Source organism: Dipodomys ordii, unplaced genomic scaffold (assembly GCF_000151885.1).
Source record: "Dipodomys ordii isolate 6190 unplaced genomic scaffold, Dord_2.0 Scaffold7, whole genome shotgun sequence".
NCBI classification, from domain to species: domain Eukaryota; kingdom Metazoa; phylum Chordata; class Mammalia; order Rodentia; family Heteromyidae; genus Dipodomys; species Dipodomys ordii.
In genome coordinates this window covers 13,631,753-13,653,277 of record NW_012267223.1, presented here as the reverse complement: position 1 = coordinate 13,653,277, position 21,525 = coordinate 13,631,753, and positions in this window count along the sequence as shown.

The window sequence follows — 21,525 nt, the reverse complement described above, 5'->3', positions numbered from 1 at the left end:
TCATGATATTTCTCATCTATATAACACACCTGTCTACTGAATTAGTTCTGAGTTTTCAGCCTACGGGGTAGATAATCTTTCATCTTTCCCATCCAGTCATTTAAAATACTCTGCAACTTTAATCTCAGGCACTTTAAGACATCTTTGTGTACAGAATTTTTATCTATTGAAAAATACAGACACACACATGGGATCCACACTGCTGTCAACACCATAAAAATACCTCAGACCTGAAGAAGAAAACTGCCTCTCAAATAAAAAAATATGAACTTCAAATAACTAATACATGGTTTTGTACAAAAATATTTAAAGCCTAAAAATATTTAAGGCCTATCAACCATTGAATTGTAAGCCAACTTGGATAGTTGGATAATTCAAATGTGAATAAATAAAATTAATACTTTATACTTAGATAATTTAGAATTATGGAAAAATTATCAAAATCTTTTCCTGTTTTAGGACAAAGACTGATTTCTTGTGATGGAATTTTCTAGGAACTAAAGTTACTATTTTTTTTTCTGACTATTTTGGGGGTAAATGAATCTCATAAATTTGCCTCATTAATATTCATTTTCTCCAGGTTATCCAAGGCATCAGGAAGGGAATGGTTCTGCACACACTTATCATACTGCATGCCACCTTATGTCCTTAGACCTACTACATTACAAACACTCAATAGAATTCATTGGCTAAAGAGAAGATGGGGACGGCAGGTGCCTGGAATGGGTGTGATATAAAGTTTTGGTTCGTTTTAAGATGAATCATAAGAACATTGCTCTCAGAAAGCTGTGTTTCCAGCATCCCTTGCTTCTTACAAGTACAAATGCTGTCAAAGATTAAAAAATGCAAGCCTGCTCAGGTTTCTGGAACAGCTTGTACTTTTCCAATCGAAAGGGATAGGTGCAGCTGGTATGCATGCCCTCTTCCTGCTGGAATCCAGGTATGATGACATCTTGACAATGTAAGCTGACAAGCCAATGTGCTTGGAATGGTAGAAAGGGGGAAGGATATTGGGCCCTTCGTGTCACCACAAAATGCTACACTAGCTCAGACTATAAATGTCCATACTTCTTATAGGGAATCAAATGCAAGTCTATTTGTGTAAGTCCCAGAGGGTAGAGGTTCTTTTTCATTGTTTTTGTACTTTACACCAAAGTGATGTGTGATTTATTGCTATGCCATGGGACAAGGTAGTTAAAAATGGAGGTTAAGATGAAGATTGTTGGCATTTGGGATATTAGGGGCATTTCGGTCACAAAGCTGAAAGGGTATTCCGGAAGGTAAGTGACTGCTGATAATATACAGATTGGAAAATAAAAGCATGAGGAATCTCATCATGAGTGGATGCATTATCAGGGATTATGGTCTAGGAACAACTGATAAATAAAAAAGAGCAGGAAATGTGTATTATTAGTGAATGAGGCACTAGGTTATGGCTCAAGCATTAGGCCACTTGTCTAGTAAGTATAAGGCCCCGAGTTCAAACTCCAGTACCCACCTACAACGTTATTAAATAAATCACATGTATGTATAATGTTATGTGAAACAATTTTTATTTCTTGTGAAGAAGAGGGAAGAATGATGGTGATTTTTAATATGGAGACTGACGGGGAAGGAGCAGGAGGGAATTTTCTGGGCAGTGGTAATAATGTATGTCTTGTCAGGCACAGGAATTGGAAAAAACCCAATCAATATATGCTTAATATCTGTATGTGTAAGTGCACATCACAAAATATTATAAGCAAACAATGAGCTCTAGTCATTGATATGAATGCTCCATTATTTTGTGTCCAAATGTAGAGTATTTTGAGATGCATCAAAAAGTGAGCTGACCTTGTAGGTGAATTGAGGAATGCCTCAGAATAAAAAGAAATGATGAGTCTCTGAGTGTCCAAATGTTCAACCATATTGTGTGTCTAAAATTTTTTAAATAATTTTTGGGAGAATTACTGTTAACTCCCAAACCCATTATTGTTACTCCCAAACCTCAGTTATTTTCTCTATTTCATTGACAATTTCTTAAACACTTTTATTTGGGCTTTGATGTGTTTAAGTCTCAATTTTTACTCTTCCTACAGGTCAAACTCTCAAAAAGGGGAAAGAGTCTTAAGACATATCCAACCAAGAAAAAAAGTCCACAGCTAGCTAGGATCTTTTGCAATTGGAAGATAGTAGTGTCATCACCCAAAACTAGACTGTTACAGAGGTTCTGCCTTTGTGCTTCGGAGGCAGAATTACCTTCGTAAAGACATCCACCAGTGGGTGCTAAAATTATTGGGTAAAATTGAAGGAGGAACAGCATATTTGCATAATCTTGAGAGTCTGTCCTCTGGATGAAATTGTGAGACATTACTGTGCTCTTAATTTGTGATTCCATGAAGAATGCTGATAAAGGCACCTTCTACAGTGAACTGATGGTCACTGGTATGTCATTTATGAGGAATATTTTAAGCTCTCTAGTTATTTCTTCTGGCATTATTAAAACACTTAAAAATACGATTTGGAAAGTAATCTGTCATTTCTTCCCTACTACACAGGAATCATTGGTCCTCTATAACCTATCTCATCAGATGTAGAAGTGGATGTCCTTGATCTATATGTAAAGGAATTCATTATTCACTTCACAATTCCCAAACAAATTCCTCTTAAAACATTTCACTTAAAAATTCCCAATGCAATTATAATTGAATACTCCTGAAAGTGGCCAATGCCCAGTTTTTCCCCAGGATCCCATCTGCAATGTGGCCTTCCAGGTCCCTCTCCCTTTCCCTGTCTCTCCCCTCCTCCCCCGACCCCGCCACCTTGTGTATGTGTAATATACTTTTACTTCAAGCCCTGGGCACCTGCTGTCTCTTCTACCCAGTTTCCTTTCCTTTAACATCAATGCTAAGTCTGGCTCTTGTCATAATTCACGTCTCTTCAACTATTATACCTCAGAGACATTTTCTTAGCTTTTCATCTAAGGAACTCACACAGAAGCCCATTGCCAGCCTCCATCTCTTGATAGGATGAATGGCTTTCTGAGATGCCATCCCTCTATGTAAGGATTTATTGTCTGACTTGCCTGGAAGAATGAAGGCTCATGGGAGTGCAGACGTTCATGTTATTCTTCATGGCTTTACAGTGCCTGGCACGTACTAGGCACTCAATAAATATCTGTCAAACAAATAAAAGATGAAGACATAAAAAAGAACTAGAGAAGACAAAAGATAGGAAAATATTATTAAGACCTTATGATAGAGGAGGCTTTTCCAAGAATACCACCAAGCTGTGAAATGTAATTGCAGACAGATTTGTTTATATGTAAAATTGTAAAACTTCTGTGTAGTAAAATTCTCCACCAGCAAAGTTAAAATAAGAAAATATTTATAGCATATATAATAAACATCAGTAAAGATTCGGCTCAGATTAACTCAACCACATGTTTTAAACCTACTTGGGAACGAGTCATTCTGCTGATTCAATTTTCCCCAGACATCCTTTAAAATAAGTGTAATAGTAACCATCTTAGGAAATGATGGCATTCAAAGACAGCCCCCTAGGGAAGAGGGCAAAAGTTATGAATAGGCAATTCATACATGCAAATGGACAGCAAAAGATATAAAAAACATGGTCAGAGAAACACAATTTTGTCGTCCATAAAATCAGTGCAGATTTTGAATACTGAAATGCAGTCATTTGTGCAGAGAAAGTAAGTTCTTTAATATGTAACTTGTAGAAATCTGCAGAATAATCTGGAAGCCAATTTAGCAATATTTGTCCACATTTAAATGCATAAATGCATTGCTCTTTCAAAAGAGCAATTCCACCTCTGTGAATTGCTTCTTCTTGTCAATATGCCTAAGTACTTAGCAACAATATCCACATAAATTATTGCAACATTGTTTATAATAACAACATGGTAATAGTCTCAATGCAAAAAAGCAGGATCAAAAATATATGGTTAAAGAGAAAGGTAAATCTGCGTATTCTAATTTACAATGATCTTTCTAGAGTATTTAAAGAAAATAGTGGTTGTTAAAGGTCAATATATGTACTGAATCTTTTGTTAGCAAGGGTATGTAATGTGAGAATACTTTTTGATGGACTGGGATTAAAATACCAAAATATTTATGTTCCTATACAACAGAACATATACTAGAAAGTTGTGTTTCAGTTATCTTTGTAGGCAACTATATCAAAAGCACGGGGTAAATGACTTCATGGTTCTCTTGGCCTTGTCCTTATTATCACAAAATGACTGCTACTGCTCCAAATAACAAGTCTCTACACCAATGTACTGAAAGGGAGTGATCAGAGAGGCATTTGCTTTCCATGAATTTGTGCCTTTGTATTCAGCAAGATAAATCTTCCATAGAGAAGCACTCCCAGAATTTTCCCTTGTTTCAGAGTCCAGAACTGTGACCCAGGGTGATACCTTGCTCCACAGAAGCCTTTAAAAGTGTCCTTCACAAGTGTACCACAAATACGTGTATTCTGCGAAACTATACCACAGCAAAAAGAAGGCACGTGACTACTGCGCAACAGAAAAGGAAGACGGACAAAAGATTGTATCTACTATTATTTGATTTGTGTGGAGCATAAAGTCTGGTGACATCATGTTCTGTGAGGGAGCCCGGGGGAGTGATGGCCTTGAGGACCTGCAGAAGGGGCAGGGGCAGGGGCAGAGGCAGGGGCAGGATGAAGTCTTCTGCAGTCAAAGATCTGATCTATCTTTGACCTAGGTGGTGGTGGGATGACCACAAACAACATCTGTTGCACTTGATTTGTGCCTCTCACAGGATATAAATTTTACTTCAGGAAGTTATACTACATCAGATAAAACACTTCAAGCCAATCAAAAGAGACCTCTCCACTCTACCTTAAAAAAATGAAGGTGCTTTCAGATAAAAAGTAGAGATCTGATATTCATGGTTATAGGAATGTCAAGAGACATTGTTTGTTGCAATTATACATGATGCACACATACACACCAGGTATATGTGTTTATGAAAATTTTGAAAGAATTATCATTCAATTGACATTTTTTTGCAACTGAAGATAGAACTGGGGTTTATTTTGTTCTGTGCCTTTCTGATTCTTAAAGAAAATTCAAGTGGCAACCTTGAGCAGACTCTTACTAGATGTTAGGAATTTGTCCTCTGTGATAAATAAATGGAAAAAGATGAAATACACAGCTTCTAGAAAATTTTGAGGCTGTCAAAGAAAAGTTACTGAAGACCACAAAGCTTTCTCTGGGTTCATTTCATTAAAGTGGAAAAATCTAATAGGAAAAGTACTATAAGTCTGTGATAAGTGAGAACTGCTTATAGAACAGTCCCTTGAAATGACACTTTCACACAAATAACATCCTTAGCCAAGGTGACAATCTTCTCCATGATTTTCACTTTTAAAGTGTCACAACAGTTGTGTTCCAAGTGTGGTTTGCTGTATGGTGCTTGTACTAGAAAAAATCTTGAGGAATTCTGTCCTGATAGATTTTCTTTGGCACCCAGTGGTGTGTGTGTGTGTGTGTGTGTGTCTGTCTGTCTGTCTGTCTGTGTGTGTGTCTGTGTCTGTGTGTCTGTGTCTGTATGTGTGTCTGTGTCTGTGTGTGTGTCTGTGTGTATGAAGAGAGCCTTAAAAAGGCTATAAGAGAGAAAAATTGACAATTGGGGAATGGTGATGTGGAGAATTTACTTAGCAGCTCTTACGTGGGTTAAACATGAACGTGCCTAACCTTGACAGCAGAAACAATTTAGATGTACATTCTAGTTTTCTCAGAATCAATAATGCAATATGAAAAAGTTCATAACATTTCAGTACATGGAAGCAATCCTTGTTTGCCAAGGCTCCTTGGCAAATCCAAAGGCAGCTGATGTTCACTGCGTGGAGTTTTACATCATTTGTCACTGTCACCCTTGGTTCTTCTCTCGCCACTCCCCCACCTGGCCAACACAACCACACTCTACTCAGCTCTTCCCCTTTGACTTTTGAGTTTCCAAAGCCTTGATACCAAAGTATCTTTGAGGAGTAGATAGCATCTTTATTCATTCCTTGGACTGGTAGAGTCCTCAGAAGCAGGGGAGAATGGTATGGAAGGATGTTCCAAGTTCATGAACATGGTCATCCCTCAGGGTAAGAAGAATGAACCTGGGCCAACCCTGAGTGAGTAACCAAGAATGACTTCAGGTAAGTTGTTTCTAGAGAAGCAACAAGGCCTCAAAGAACATATGGTGCAGATAGGCTGAAAGAACCTTGGATAACCTTCTAGAATTTTTTTTTAATGTGTGTATATTTAGATGCAATCAATAAATTTCTCCAAGAGAGAACCAGGATGAACAAACCTCTTGGACAAGAGGATCATCTGTGCACACACACACACACAGCAGGAAGAGCAGTGAGCATCACCATGGAGACACACAGGAGCTGTCACCTCAGCCATGCCAGGCCCTCTACTATCCCTGGGGAGGCTAAGCCAGGCCACCTCTCTGAATATCATGAGACGGGAACTTTATACCTGGGTTGAGTGAGGCTGCTTTTGCCACCATGTGCACAGGATTGGGTTTTAAAAGAAATCAAATAATAAAAAGAAGCAGTTAACATCTTGCCTACAATGAACAATTGAAATCTCTTTAACTGCTTTTGTTGGTACCTAATGGGTTCAAGCTCAATCACATTTCTCTGGAGCAGATATCTTTGTTCCTGGACTTCTAAGTGTTGAGCCGACTGATACTTTAGAAAGTCCTTATTATTTCTTAGAACTTCCCACTGAATGCATCACAAAGATCCTTGTGGGCGACTGGTCCAGAAGAAACAGAAAGGAGGCACTTGAGGAAATTGCCTTTGGGAGTGGTCCCCTTAGTATACAGGGAAAAGGAAAACATACTTGGTTAAAGAAAATGTGGGGTCAAATAAATATCTGTGCATATCTTTTTCAGCTTGCAGGACACTTTGCTTTCTTTTAGTGGAATCCAGCAAGAATGTTTTGGGCTGACTGTTGGTGTATGTGTGAAATACCTTGGTAAAACCTCTTTGAACAATTAGCCTACACTAATTAAAAACAAATAAAAATGGTTGAAGGGCCTCAACATGGTTGAAGGGCTTTCAAAGAAAGGCTTCTCATTTTGAGTGACTACTGGGGGCCACTGAGTATTCCCTGGCCTCTCATTCATCTCATCAGCCTGAAATTCAAGCTCTTTGAAAGTTTTCCAACTTGTAACTGAAACACCAGCACATGGAAGAACACTTCACTTGGCTTTGGAGAAGAAAAAAAAAACACACGAATTTGTGGAAATGCATAGTCAAATTTTTAAAATTACTTTTCACTTATATAAGCTAATACCTCTGATGATAGTAAAATGTTTTTCACAGTGCTTGAATAAAAATCAAAGAGCACGAATTCAGTAAGGAGCGATTTGGCGGAGGGCTTTCCACACCAGGCCTCAGGCTAGTGTAACAACAGCAAGAGGGTCTTCTTACCATCTCGGCTTTCAGCAGCTTGCCCATTCATTTTGAATGAGGGCCGCTGGTCTTGTGGAACAACAGCTAGCAGGCGTGAGGAGGGCTCAGGGCTTCCCACACCTTTGGCGATTACTGATTATGGTTCATTTTTGTGTGAGCAACTTGAGGGATGTTATGTTTAGAGAAACTGGTGGGACTATTGTTGAAAAATCAGCGCAAATCTGAGGCTTACAAGAAAGGACCCTGGAAAAGCCAGCGGTACACAGTCACAGGCAACAGGTACTCTGGGATGGGTGTGCTGGGATTTTGAAATGACGTTGTAGAGCCTTATCACCACCTTGAAAGGCCTTGAATATTACTCTTTCCAGCTGTTTCTAAGAGGCTGGGAAACATCACAGGAGGGCTTCGTTCTACCACATCCACACCTTTAATCTTCTTTCTGCAGTTTTATGAAAAAATACCAATATAGATTCCTATCATGAATAGGGAAATGTGTAAGACTGGGATTTCACCTGTTTTTCTGCATTTTATAACCGGTGGGAACTCTGGAAGTTGGCTTTATTATATCCCATCCAGTACTTCAGACAGTCAAATAAGCGGCTTTAAAAATTTTCCTTGAATCTTTAAGTTCAAACAAAACAGCGAGCCTGGTTGTATTTTATATAGATAAAAATCAAAGTCATTTTAAAACTGACTTTAAAATCCTAAAGTCATGAAATCAAAGTCATTTTCTGCCTGATGGCAGACTTCCTGAATGAACTGTCAAGGACAAAAAGAGCCTGGGTGTGTTCAGGGCTTCTAGAATTTGGGGGACTTTGGCTGGATCATAACATATTCCAAAGACCCCATTCAAAAATACCTACCCAAATGAAATAAGAGGGGACTTTTCCTATAAATGACCTCTGGGATAACTTTGGAGTCCAACCCTTGCCACTGAATGGTGGAACTTTGTAACCCTTGGACACTGGTAAGCAGGGTTTATAATTCTGGAATCATTTTTTTCCTATGAATTTATGACTCTTCAACTTCAGTTCTCACATCAGCCTCCTTGTCTCCTCTCCCATGTTAAATTGGTCCATAAAACTCCTCACACTATAAAATGAGATCTGGGTGGGGATGTGGCAAAGAGTCCCCCAAGGAAAACATGATGGTAGACTCCCATCCTGCTTCACTCCCCTGAGTCCTCCCTCAAGAAAAAAAAATGGAGGCTAGTCTGGAGACTCTCCTGACAGCAGCTTTCTAAAAGCCGCCTTTGTAAATGAAGACCCCTTTCTCTCTGCACATGTCCCTTATCTACTCATGGTCTAACAGAGGATAGAGAAAATGTGGTGTCTTGCAAGGCACTGGAGAGCGGACACATAGACTTCCGGTGGGTCTGGCTCCAGCCACATACGGGACAGCCCAGCCTGAAGCAGCCAGACCTAATGGTGTCTGAATTATTTGGCTCCTGGCTCCAGTTTGTGGGCTGGCTGTCTGGTTTGTTTGAACACAAACTGGGCTGGAAGTCTTTGTGTAGAATGCTCCTTAAGCTTTTTCCATGACATCTGCCAATGAAATGTATGACTTTCTCTGTTTACTTCTCCATGACAGAGCAGATATTTTATTCAGATGCAAAGAGTTTCTCCTTGCCCTTGCATCTACTTCTAATGTTTGGAGCACTGTTACTGATTGTGTGTCTGTTACTGGACACATGTGATGGATGTTGCTATGTTCATGATTTTGTTGTATTCCCTGTCACTGTCCTAAAAGACTGAGCGTAGGGCTCTCATTTTACAGATTGATAAAACAAGAAGATGCAGGGGTGAGAAACAATGGGTCTAAGACTACACAAACCAATTAGGGACAGGAGAGGAACTAGAACCTAAATCCTTTTTCTGTTTTTCTTTTGTTTTTATTCTCTCTGCAATGTTGTGTTGGTATTTAGGTTTGCAATAATTCAATTGTTTATCCATTTAAGAACTATGTTTTGAGTACCTGCTGTGTATAAGGTACTAGGTCCAAGATTGAACACTGTATCTGAATACTTTTTCTGAGAGAACCAGATAATACATATTAAGACTTGATAGACAGATATATAATTTGCAAGTATTCAGCTCTGCCATGGCAAAACAGCAATAGACAACAAGAAGAAAAATGGATGTGGTCATGTTCTAACAAAAGCTTATCTGCAAAAATAAGCAAAAGGCCAGATTTGTCCCTCTGGTCATAGTCTGTTAGAGATCAGCAGGAAGCATGCAACCCGCACACACATCTGTAGTATCCCTGGTGAAGGAACACTTACTTACATGTTTACTCTGCTTCCTGAACATGTAATGAGAAAAAGGATCCCTATACTAGACTGATTCTGTCCTCTAAAACAATACTAAGGAGCCCACCAGATGCATCATTGCCATTTATGGTGAGATGCCATCTCTGCCCTGTGGCATTTCACCCAGTTCACTCACAGGAATGTTCCCAGAACTAATTAATCCCTGTGTGGCTTGGGAAGGCAAAGCATCAGATAGGAGAAAGCAACAAGAAGGATGGGCCTTGGAAGCCAGAGGAGTCTGGACTTGGGTTTGGCTAGCCACACACCTGACAATATTGGAAAACTAGTAATTATAAATATAATAACAGCCACCACTGATTGCATGTTTCTATGCTTGGCACCATCACACTTGATTTTCACCACAGTCCACTTAATAGGTATTGCTATTTCGACTTTTCATATGAGGAAGCCTAGACTCACAGCAGGAGGGTCACAAGGTCAGCCATCCAAGAAGGGGCAGAATCAGGAAGAAGCACAAGTCTCCATGGCCTCTCTTACCACAGTAGATAGCTTTGGGAAGAAGAAAAAGGAAGAACAGCAATGGTTTCACCATTGTTGATTTCATGGAACCACAGCTGCAAGGTGAACCCAAGGGAACCCTAGATATAAAAGATGACTTGCAGGGACGGTAACCGCATAGTATGTTCCTATGACCTGTGGTCAGATTCCTGAGGCATAAAACACCCTTCTGTGAGTGTGGGACCATAGTGCCCTCTACTGCCCAGGAGGAAGTGCACAGAGACCTTGTCCTTACTCCCCTAAAAGTACAAGTACGATCCTCCCATGCCAGTGGTTGGAGATTGGGATTGAATCATGTTGGGAGTTTTTACTGGAATTCCTTTGAAAAAAATATATCACTCTTCATAATTCTACACTGAACGGCTAGATATTTACTTGTGGGAGGAGAAAGGAATGAAGAGGAGAGATACTAGCCACAAACCATACAGGGTATTCTGAGGTCTGAGGACCTAGATGGTCCTGATATTCAGCTGCTTCCCTCCACGTGCACAAGTGACGCCTCCTTCTTTCCTAGGGTGGCATATGGAAGACTGAATGGGGACAACACCAGGTCCAGGAAATCATGGAAGCTCCCAATGGTCCCTGGGGGCATTTATAGCTCCAAGTCAGGTAGGGTTTATCTTACTATTGAAGCAGAAAAACTTTTATGGTGGTAAGCAAACAGAACTCTGATTTCCGGGGACAATGAAGGGGACAATGTTGAAACATAAGAACACAAACCAATACATTGCTAAAGGAGCTAGAACTGGGGGAATTTTAAATAAGGAGAAATTAAATAAATAAAATATCACCCTTCATGGTTACAGTGGCGCTGTGGCCTGGGGATAGAGCTGGAAACTTCGTGTGGTAAGTTCTAATGGGAAGTGGGTTGGGCCAAAATATATTTGTCTCCAAGAAATACATTTTTCAAAAGGCTAAGCCTTAATTTTTTTTTTTTATAAATAGTCGAGAAAATGCCAGGCTTGATACTTTCTTTAATGGAGCCCTGGATGTGTCTTGGGAAGTCCTTGTGAGGGGGAAACCCTGTTCGCCTGCCCTAAGCCTCCTGCACTGAGGTCTGTCCATCCGCTGAAGCCCATCCTTTGAACCTCTGCCCTCATAGACTCGTGACTCTGTCCAAACCTCCTCTTCCCACCTCACCTCTGCAGGCATACAAAGTGCGTTCTTTTCTCAAAGGAACAGCCATCTTGGAAGGTGTACAGGGCACCAGAAAACAGCTCTGCTGGTCCAGGAGTCACATCTCTGAGCCTACACTGCTGTTTCTCTCCTGCCACATTTTCCTTGGCTCTCTGGGCTCCATCCCTCTAAACAAACATTCTCTCCACATTTAGATTCCTTCTAACACTGAACAGTAATGTAATGGAAAGAAACATTGAAGACCTGGGCTTGAGTGGTTTTGCTATTAACTTCCTTCATGTTTCACTTTCCAGACTTGCAGTTTTCTCATCTTTAATTTAATAACCCACATTTTAATGTCCATGGAGGATCAAGTGGGATAGTGTATGCAAAACTATGTGAACAAACCTAACAGTCAAATCAATATTTATCAAATGTCTGATATGTGTTTGGCATTGAGAAATATGATCCTAAGACCTAGTCAGATAATTCAGAGGCAAGCAGAAATACAGGTATTTTAAATATAATGTGTGAAAATTAAGTTGTACTTATTTACTTGTCTTGCTTTTTTTATTGGCCATAACAAACTAACCTACCACCCTTATGCAATTCCTCTGCCTACTGCCACTAACTTATCATCCATTGGGGGAGAACTCAGATTTTCAACTGGCCATAACCATCAGTGACCAGATAACTTGTTATCCAAACTGGGACATCTCTGATAGAACAAGGAGTTGCTGTTCATGCTTATGTCAGAGACAGCTGGCATAAACGAGGACAATCCCACACAAACAGGACTTGTGATCACACCACTGTGCGAAGGAGGAAAGCAATCATCTCTATCTACATTTTTTTCAGGTTCTTATAGGAGATGGCCTTGCATTTGTTACCCCTTTTTTTTTCTGGTAGGCCCAGTGAGCTGGTCTCTTTGGTTGCTGCATAGGTATGGCCACTGACAATAGTAAGAAATGTGCTTGAAACTCCTGGTAGGTCAAATCCTTTGTGAGTTGACTTACACCATCCCTCTTGGTGATTACATCACCTCTTGGAGCTTAGATGCCTGGGGGCTAGATAACAAACAGTGAAAACAGCTTGAATGTAGACAGCAGAGGCCATGCTGCTGGGGAATGTAGAGGTCTTGAATTCCCTCTTGACTTACCTTAGAGTCAAAGAGTATGCCCCATGCTTGTATGGATAGGTGAATTTCCAGACCATACACGTTTTGGGAACTTCAGCAAGCTTAAGGCCCACAAGAGGAAAAGCCTGGTGAAGTGATTGTACTTTTCTCTCTCATTCCACTCCTCTCTCTTGACAATTCCACTTCTCTCAACATTTTTATGACTAGGAATGAGATCTTAAAAATGCAATTTTACTTTGTCTTTCTCCATGTCATCTAATAAAAATATACCTACCACAATCACAGGGAAGACGAGGCACCCACAAAACAGAACAGACTGACTTACCACCTTCAAAAGAGTACACACAATTCTAGTTACATGGCTCAATCAGTAAGGGAGTCTCTTCCAGACCTAACTTACATATTTTGGATTATCACAGATTTAGATATTCAAAGGTCATTTTAAATGCAAAACCAAGGTGATAGGTCTGAGATAACCCTGCTTCTTCCCAAACACATACACATGATTCACACAAGTATCTTTCATCAAAGAAAGTTCATTCATGTGGGATCTATTTAGCCCTGTAGATTTCTTTTCCAACACATTTTCCAAGTTCATTATCCCTATGAGAGTACTGAGGATCACATGCCAGAGACAGATTCTGACAGCCTAGGGTCTTGTTCCAATTAATTTCATCTACTTTAGAATAATTCACTTGAGTGGCTGAGTTCTGGGTAAAAGTTTGTGCAAGAGGAAATGGATGTTCAGAGAGGCAACGTTGAGGTGGAAGTTTTAGAGAACACATACTTATGTTAACTAAATGCCACCTGAACATGAGGAACTTAAGAGAACCCCAACCCACCACCACCACAAGGAGATATAATGATGATACAGACAATTTCAGTGGGAGCAGATGTCAGTGTGATGTGGTCTGGATTGGTTCTTCCTGCTTTCTTGTGGAGTAAGTTCATAATATTCCATGTTCCCTGTTCCATATTCTTCCTCAGTTGTCTCTCCAGGAACATGGCTGTCTTTATTTAGTAAATTCATCTTTGTTCAGTAAGCTCATCGAATTATATTATTTTTTGACTCAAGGGGCTAGACATATGCGCAGCAATGTCATTCTCCTCCTTCCCACTACAGTTTCTTTTCATGTACAAATGTGATGTGATCATTCAGTACAACTTGCAAAGATGATCTGACTTAGTCAGTATTGAGTGGGCACGTTTTGTGCTCCAGGCTCTGTTTTTAAATTCAAAGTCAGTTTTAAGTTCAAAGAGAAATTGGTAGGGCTTACAAGAAGGCTTTGTGTAGTAAAACTATAGCTAATTTTTTTGTTAGCTATGGGACTTGAACTCTGGGGCTATGCACTGACTCAGCTCAAGGCTAGTGCTCTACCACTGAAGCCACAGCACAACTTCTGGTTTTCTGGTGGTTTATTGGAGATAAACCTGTCTGGGCTGGCTTTCAACCACAATCCTCAGATCTCAGCCTCCTGAGTAGCTAGGATGATAGGCATGAGCCATCAGCACCTGGCTATAGTTAATATTTTTAAGGGATGCTAACATAAATGAGGATAAATGATCAGAAAAAAGAATGCAATGGCATGTAGCTGGGTAAATTGAAATGAGAAGTATATGAAAACATTGGCACTTGTAGAGTACAGAGTAGTTAATTATTCCTGGCATCTGGGAGAGTTTCACACATGTGCTAAACTAATATAGTTTAATAGCTTTAAGTGTCCACCCAAATGTAATTCCTTGATGATATACTGAAAGCCTAATAACTCCAGACAGTGAAGATTTTGAAGAATATTTTGCCACATCAGCACTCATGGCCTATTGGTGAGCCAGAAAAATAAATTATTTTCATACAATAAGAAAGACTTGATTGCAACTGCTAATTATAAGGATAGCTTTGCTTTTGGAAGCATTTGTGGGCACTAGGTACCATTCATTGACTGTCAACTTATAATCTATCTTTTAATTAAAGGATTGCCTTGAATTGGCCTGTAAGAAAATACCTGATACAAGCTATTTATAAAGAGGAAGAAGTTTATGTAGATCAGTTTTGGACCAGCAGTTCAATGGCATGGTGCAGACCAGCCGAGTTCTTAGCTGGCATAGAGTATTGACAGATGTCCAGTGAGTGAGCATGGGAGCAAGCCAATGATTGCATCTCACAGGTGAAAATGCATGCGAGTACATCGAACTGGATGGAGCCAGTTCTAGCCTTCATAACAACACTCTGCAAGAACTTCCAAGGAGTTATAAAGACTACCTCAGAGGGCAAACCCCAATGACATAAGGACCTGTATCCAGGCTCCACCTCCTGGAAGTTCCATCACTTTCCAATAGTGTTACCCTGTAGACCAAGCCTTTAATCACAGTTGACCCTTGGGATACACACAAACCACACCTAAACCACAGTATTTACCATACATTCAAGCTTAATGTAAGAGTTTTTAGATTTTTAGTTTAGCCAAATGCAGACTTGTCCAAAGTGGCCTTGCTAGAGATCCACAATTTGAATACTTGATTCATGTCTGTTAGGTTTGAAAGCCCATACCCATTAATGGTAAAACAGCTGGATGGAGAAAACAATGAAAAAAGTAAAGGAATAAATATAGGACCTAGGAAAGAGATTATGCTATACCTTCAAGAGGATGTATTTGGCTTGGAATGTGGCTTAGTGGTAGAGTGCTTGTCTAGCGTGAAGCCTTGGGTTCAACTCCTCAGTACCAAACAAACAGAAAAAGCCGGAAGAGGCATTTTGGGTCAAGTGTTAAGAGTGCTAGCCTTGAGCAAAAGAAGCTCAGGGACAGTTCCCAGGCCCTGAGTTCAAGCCCCAGGACTGGCAGTAAAAAAAAAAAAAAGACAAAGAAAGAAAGAAACAAGAGGAGGTACTTCCTTTGTGGTTGGATTTAGAAGGTCCTGAGAAATTTTATGTAAGTTTAGACAGGTAAGATGGTGTATTGTTGTTGTTGTAACACAACAATTTAATGAAGGAAATGTTTCTTTTGGCTTAATAGTTTCAGAAATTGCAGTCCCTAATAATGGGCTGTGTTGACATTAAGGTAATGGAAGCATGTGGCAGAGGCTGCTCACCTAATGGTGGACAGGAAACAATGTAAAAGGGAGTACAGGAATAGGTCAGGGCAAGAGATAGCTCTAAAGGACACGAGCCCAATGATTTGTTTCCTCCAAGTCGGCCCCAATCTCCTACTCTTCACTACCTCTCAATAATGTCATATTGCAAATTCATTGAGGTACTAATCCATTGTGTGGCAACCCATGGTGATCAAGGACAAACAATAATGGACACTAAACCATGCAATTGAGGTATGGGGCACCAGGGGCCTGAAGATTTCTGCCAGTTTCAGGTGCCCTAGGTCCATTTTACAGGGTATTTATTGAATAGGGTACAGGAGTGTACATGTGAAAAGTAAAGTCACAATTTCCTTGAAGTCACAAACACCAATCATGTGGTATATTCTTACTCAAGTAATAAATAACTTCTTTATCTTAAGAAGCAAGTGTAAGCAGTAAATGGCTTACAGTTAGCACAGATTTCTGTCTATCCCCAAGTTCCCAGAAAGTATGGTATGGAATTAGTCTACGCCCAGGATAGAAATCTGAATTCCCTTCAAACCAGGACTGATTGACCATTTCAGGAAGCTCTCAGCGTTCTGAGAGTTCATTTTGGGAGGAGGCATTCCATTCTCCCAGTCCTTTCAGGTCTCACAGCTTGGCTTTTGGGGGCTCTCACACTCTGTTTATATTAGAGTCCTCAGGATCCAATCAGTGCCCCTAAAGTCTGTCAGCTGTTCCCCAGCTGCTTATTTGTGGAGACATTTCCTATTCAAACCATAACAGGTGGAGTTTGATTTAAAATTTTTCTTTTCTGGGGGTTGGTGATATACTAAAGAGTCTGGCTTTTATTCTATAAACCAGAGGTACTGTCTTCATCTGTTTTGAATTGCTGTGACAAATTCCCTGAGATCAGATAATTTAAAAAGAACAGAGATTTCTTATATTCTAGAGGCTAGGAAGTCCAAAGTCAAGATGATTATATCCGACATGGGTCTTCTTGCTGAAGCACCCCATAGTGTAAGTGGCAGAACTAGGGGAGAGGAATGGAGAGGGGGAAGAGAAGGGGGGGGGAAAGGGTAGAGAGGGAGGAGATGATACAATTCTGCAATATTTCCCAGCCTTGGATATGATCTGCACCTTTATCCATCTACTCTGCCTTTTGTTCCCTTCTAAGAGTTATTTTGCAAATATTTTCCCACAGTTCTATGGGCTATACAAGCCTTGGGGGTCTACCTTAGGTCTTTCTAGAACGTGCTGCTTTTCCTAGACCCTGATGGGGAAGGAAACACAAATCCTTCCTCTCATCAACTTCTCTCAGGACTGAATTCAATGCATGCCCCAACTTCCTCTCAGATCCTCCCATCATCCTACCCTCCTGAACTCAGAACATGCTTGCCTAGACTTTGGTGGTGGTGATCTTTGTAGGAGAATAGCATAGTTTTTCTATATCTGTTTAGTCCTAGTATAATAAAACCTGGATCAAACCTTTGACCAAAGTTATGTACTTGATGAGTGGAGTCCACCTCCCTGAGCAGAGGCAAGTAGTAAACAGCAAGCACAGGTGAAAATACATGGGTCTTCATTTTAAACACTATTAGAAACTTGGCATTCAGTTTTAGCACCCTGGAAAAGCCAAATGGACTTGGCTTATTATCCAAAGAGAAATGTAGTCTCAGTAGAACAGGGATTTTTCAAGGTGGCAAATTCTACTTTCTTATTTTCGTTGATTATCCAACAAGAGTCTCATCTATAATCAAAACTTTTTTTAAAAAAAAATACAGCAACCAGCATATCCTTAAAGGTATAATTAGCTACCATAGTAACTATAAATTATAATCTTTCTTTGACTTCCCAGACAACCTAAATAAGATGCCATCACTTTTCCCCCTGCAATTAATACTCCTTGAAGAACTATCTCTAAGTGTCCTAATCTACTGCTAAATTTGGAGTGTGCAGGCAAAAATTTGGTCATTCCTAATAGCAGTTGCAAGAGATAGCAAATGCAATGAGTTCAGCAAATTCATGGTCACACAACCTGGTGACAAAAGTCTTATTTATTCATAATTTGTCCCAAAGAGCTAGGGAGCAGAAGAGAATATTTTTAAAAAGTTTAATGTTATACCAGAGTGAGTAGAGTCTCATGAATATATTTTTATGCTGGCCTCAAACTATAATCCTCCTGATATCAACCTTCCAAGAAACTGAGATTGTAGGCACAAAGTCCTTCTAACTGTTGTGATGTGCTATCTTATTGTGGTTTGATTTACACTTTGCTGATGAGTGATGTTGAACCTCTTTTCATATAACATTGGCCTCTTGTATGTCTTCATTAAAAAAAAATCCAAGGGCTGGGAATGTGGCTTAGTGGTAGAGTGCTTGGCTTGCGTGCATGAAACCCTGGGTTCAATTCCTCAGTACCACATAAACAGAAAAAGCCAAAAGTGGCACTGTGGGTCAAGTGGCAAAGTGCTAGCCTTGAGCAAAAGAAGCTCAGTGACAGTGCCCAGGATCAGAGTTCAAGCCCCTGGACCAGCAAAAAAAAAAAAAATCCACCAGGACCACTTGCTTATTTCTTGATAGTGTTATTTGTTTGTTGTAACTATGGAGTTCTGCAAGATCTTTGTATATTTTGGATATAACTCCCTTATTGTTTGCATGGGTTACAAATATTTCATCCGTTTTCTACTTTGTTGCTTGATCCTGATAATCTCTTGGAGGAGACTGACAATTGATTTTTGTGCTGTCATCCTGAACATGTCACAAGATGAAGTCTTAGGCAAGTATTCCTTTAGAGTGCTCCTGATAACAAGGTCCCAGTGAGTGGTTGCTGCTTTCCAGGCTATCTGTGGGCAGTATGGGTCAGGCTGCTAAAATAAAAAGGGCTGTAACTGGGCAATGGTGGCTCACACCGTAATTCTAGCCACTTTAGGAGGATTGAGATTCAAAGCCAGTCCAGACAGGAAAGTTTGTGAGCCTCTTATTGCCAATTAACTACCAAAAAAAAAAGTTTGAATTTGACTGTGGCTCAAAGGGAACAGCACCAGCATTGAGTGAAAAGAAAAAAAGCTCACGAACAGTGCCAAGGCCCTGAGTTCAAGATCCAGGACTGGCACAGAATCAGGTATGTAGAGGGAGATGATAGGGAACTGAACTTCAGTTTCCAATTCTTTTTATGCCAACCACAATCCTGCTCAGATACTAGGAAGTCATTATTGGTCTCAGCTTTTCCAGCAATACTCCATCCAGTCTTCTGTTAATTCTACTCAACGAAACCATTCTTAAACCTTCTCTCTTGGTACAACTATGTATTATTCTTTACCACGAAACCTCTTTCTGCTCAATAATTTAAGGTGGTTTATATCAGAATGGCATTAACTATGTCAAGGTCCATTGAAACCCCTTAAAAAAGATGTTATTCTTAAAAAAATAATAAACGCTTAGCAAACTTCTCTTTGTGAAATCAACACAGAAGCCCAAATGGAATGAGAAATTCAATAAATACAGGTAGTTTAGGGGGATTAAGGACAAGTCAAATTTTCAAAAGGATAAAGTATATAGTTTCCAAAACACCCATTTCTGAGTATAGGCTAAAGACCAATATCTTTTGCTTATAACTTGTTTTAGCAAAATTCCAGAATTTAATTATTACTTTGGCGAATGACCACACCAGACCATTTAGTGTAACATGACAGGCCCTGAAGGGAGTAGCCAGTAATTTGAAACACTAACCATGTGTTTTGTCTGAAAAATTAATACCTGTAGCATGACTGGAGTGGCATGGTTCCACCAATCAAAACATAGGAAGAAGTCCACAGTACTAATAAAGGCAGCTACTGTTCTGGCTTATGGTAAACATAAGAGCTGCGATTTATTAACTATTCCATGTGCCTTTACAGGAGGTAGGTTATCTCATTTCTTCTACTTGCTGACTATACAGTTTAGATAACAACCAAAGAACATGTGCCTTTTCATCTTCTTGACCACTATACAGTTCACAAAATAACAAAAGCAGCTAATGTTTATTGAACATATGACATGATGTGATACATTTTCACATGTGTTACTATTTTTGTGTGTGGAGGACCAGTACTGGGGCTTGAATGCAGAGCCTCATGGTCTTGCTTAGCTTTTTTGCTCGACGTAGGCTGCTCTATTACTTGAGCTTCACTTCCACATCCAGCTTTTTGCTGATTAACTGGAGATAAGAGTCTCTTAGATTTGTCTGTCCAGCCTGGCTTCAACCCTCGATCCTTAGATCTCATCCTCCCAAGTAGCTTGAATTACAGGTGTGAGTCACTGGGGCTCATGTAGTATTTACTTCACTCCATCCTCATTATAATATCATTACCTCTGAATGACTTTCAAGGCTCCTGAGACAGTGTCTGGAAAGTAGGTGATTCAGGATAGAGTAAAATGCCAGAGACTGAGTAGATGAATTCAAATGGGCTGTTGTTGCCATGAATTCTAAATGATTCAAAAGTAACGTAGGGTGTGGTGTGCCTTTCATTGAATAGGCTAGGTAATGCTGTAATAACAAATTCATCCCTAAGACAATAAAAAATTGTTTTCCATTTCTGTTACATGTTTTTCTATGATTTGATCTCAGGATCTCACTCTTGTTGGGCAGGTGCTCTATCACTTGTCACATAACTCCAGTCCTAATTTTTGCTAGTGAATCTAGAAAACTTTTCTGTCTGGTCTAGCCTTAAATGGCCATCCTCCAGATCTCAGACTTTTGAGTAGCTTGGATTACAAGCATGAGCCACTAGTGCCCAGCTTCATGGCCTTCGCTGGGAGATGCTACCTGACGTTACTCAAGTTTCTGGAGCAGCAGAGGCTCCCCTGTCTGGAACTTGCAGTCTATGAAACTTGTGTCATCCCTGGGAGGAAGAAAGGAGTCTTTACTATGTCAGTTTGAAAGAGATATAGCATCTTGGCACCTACTTCACTAAACTAATGGCACAACTGCCCACTAACAATGAAACTAAAAATGTTGGGATACAATGGAAGTTTGACCCTGTAAGCATTATTGCATCTGCCACAGGAACACCGAAGTAATTCTCAGAACTTTCTTTAGTATATCACAACAGTACTCTCTCTGGTACAATGAAACTAGAAGCCAGCTTGCAATTACCAAGTGAACAAAGATGACAATACATGGTGTTTTTACCTACTTCAGTACACTGACCATATTTAATCTTAGCACAGCCCCATAGGGAAGACATTATTACTGCACTTCCACAAAATGAAATAAGCTAAGGCTCAGTAAACGCTGCTGAATGATTCAACTATCTAGATATTGAGTAGTTGCTAAAGGAAAAAAAATGTGGATTCTAAAAAACAAAAGCATATCACTGCCTTGGTGGAGATTCTGGTCATATAATTACACAAATAAAGGCTTTTAGTTTTGCTTTTAGTTTGTTTTTCAGATAGGGTCTCAAGCTTTTGCCCAGAGCTGACCTTCAAACAAAATCTTCCGAAGTAACTGTTGTGTATAATCATGTACAATCATGTACAGTCATGTACAATCATACCCTGCTTGAGAAACAGCTTTGGCTCACACATAAATGCATGGTACACAAGAAGATAAATTATAAAATATAATCGCATTGAACCAAATGGTCCAGTGATGCAATTGGGTCCTGTTCTAAAAATGAACAATGAAACATAATGAGTGGATTGAAAGTCCTGTAGGTGCACAGCCTAAAGAGTCAGAACAGAAGAGCGACCGGGATTCTGCAGTGGCAGAGAGCCACAGAGAAATGGACACCTGTCCCTTTCCCACTTTCCCACACAGGTCACATGTGCTTCAGACCTAAATGTCTTCACTCATCTGTGATCTTCTACCACCTTGAACCTTAGTGCCTCAGTGTCTTTAACATATGTGCCTCACTCAATCTCAGCAGCTTCCACCCCCACTGCTGTGTTG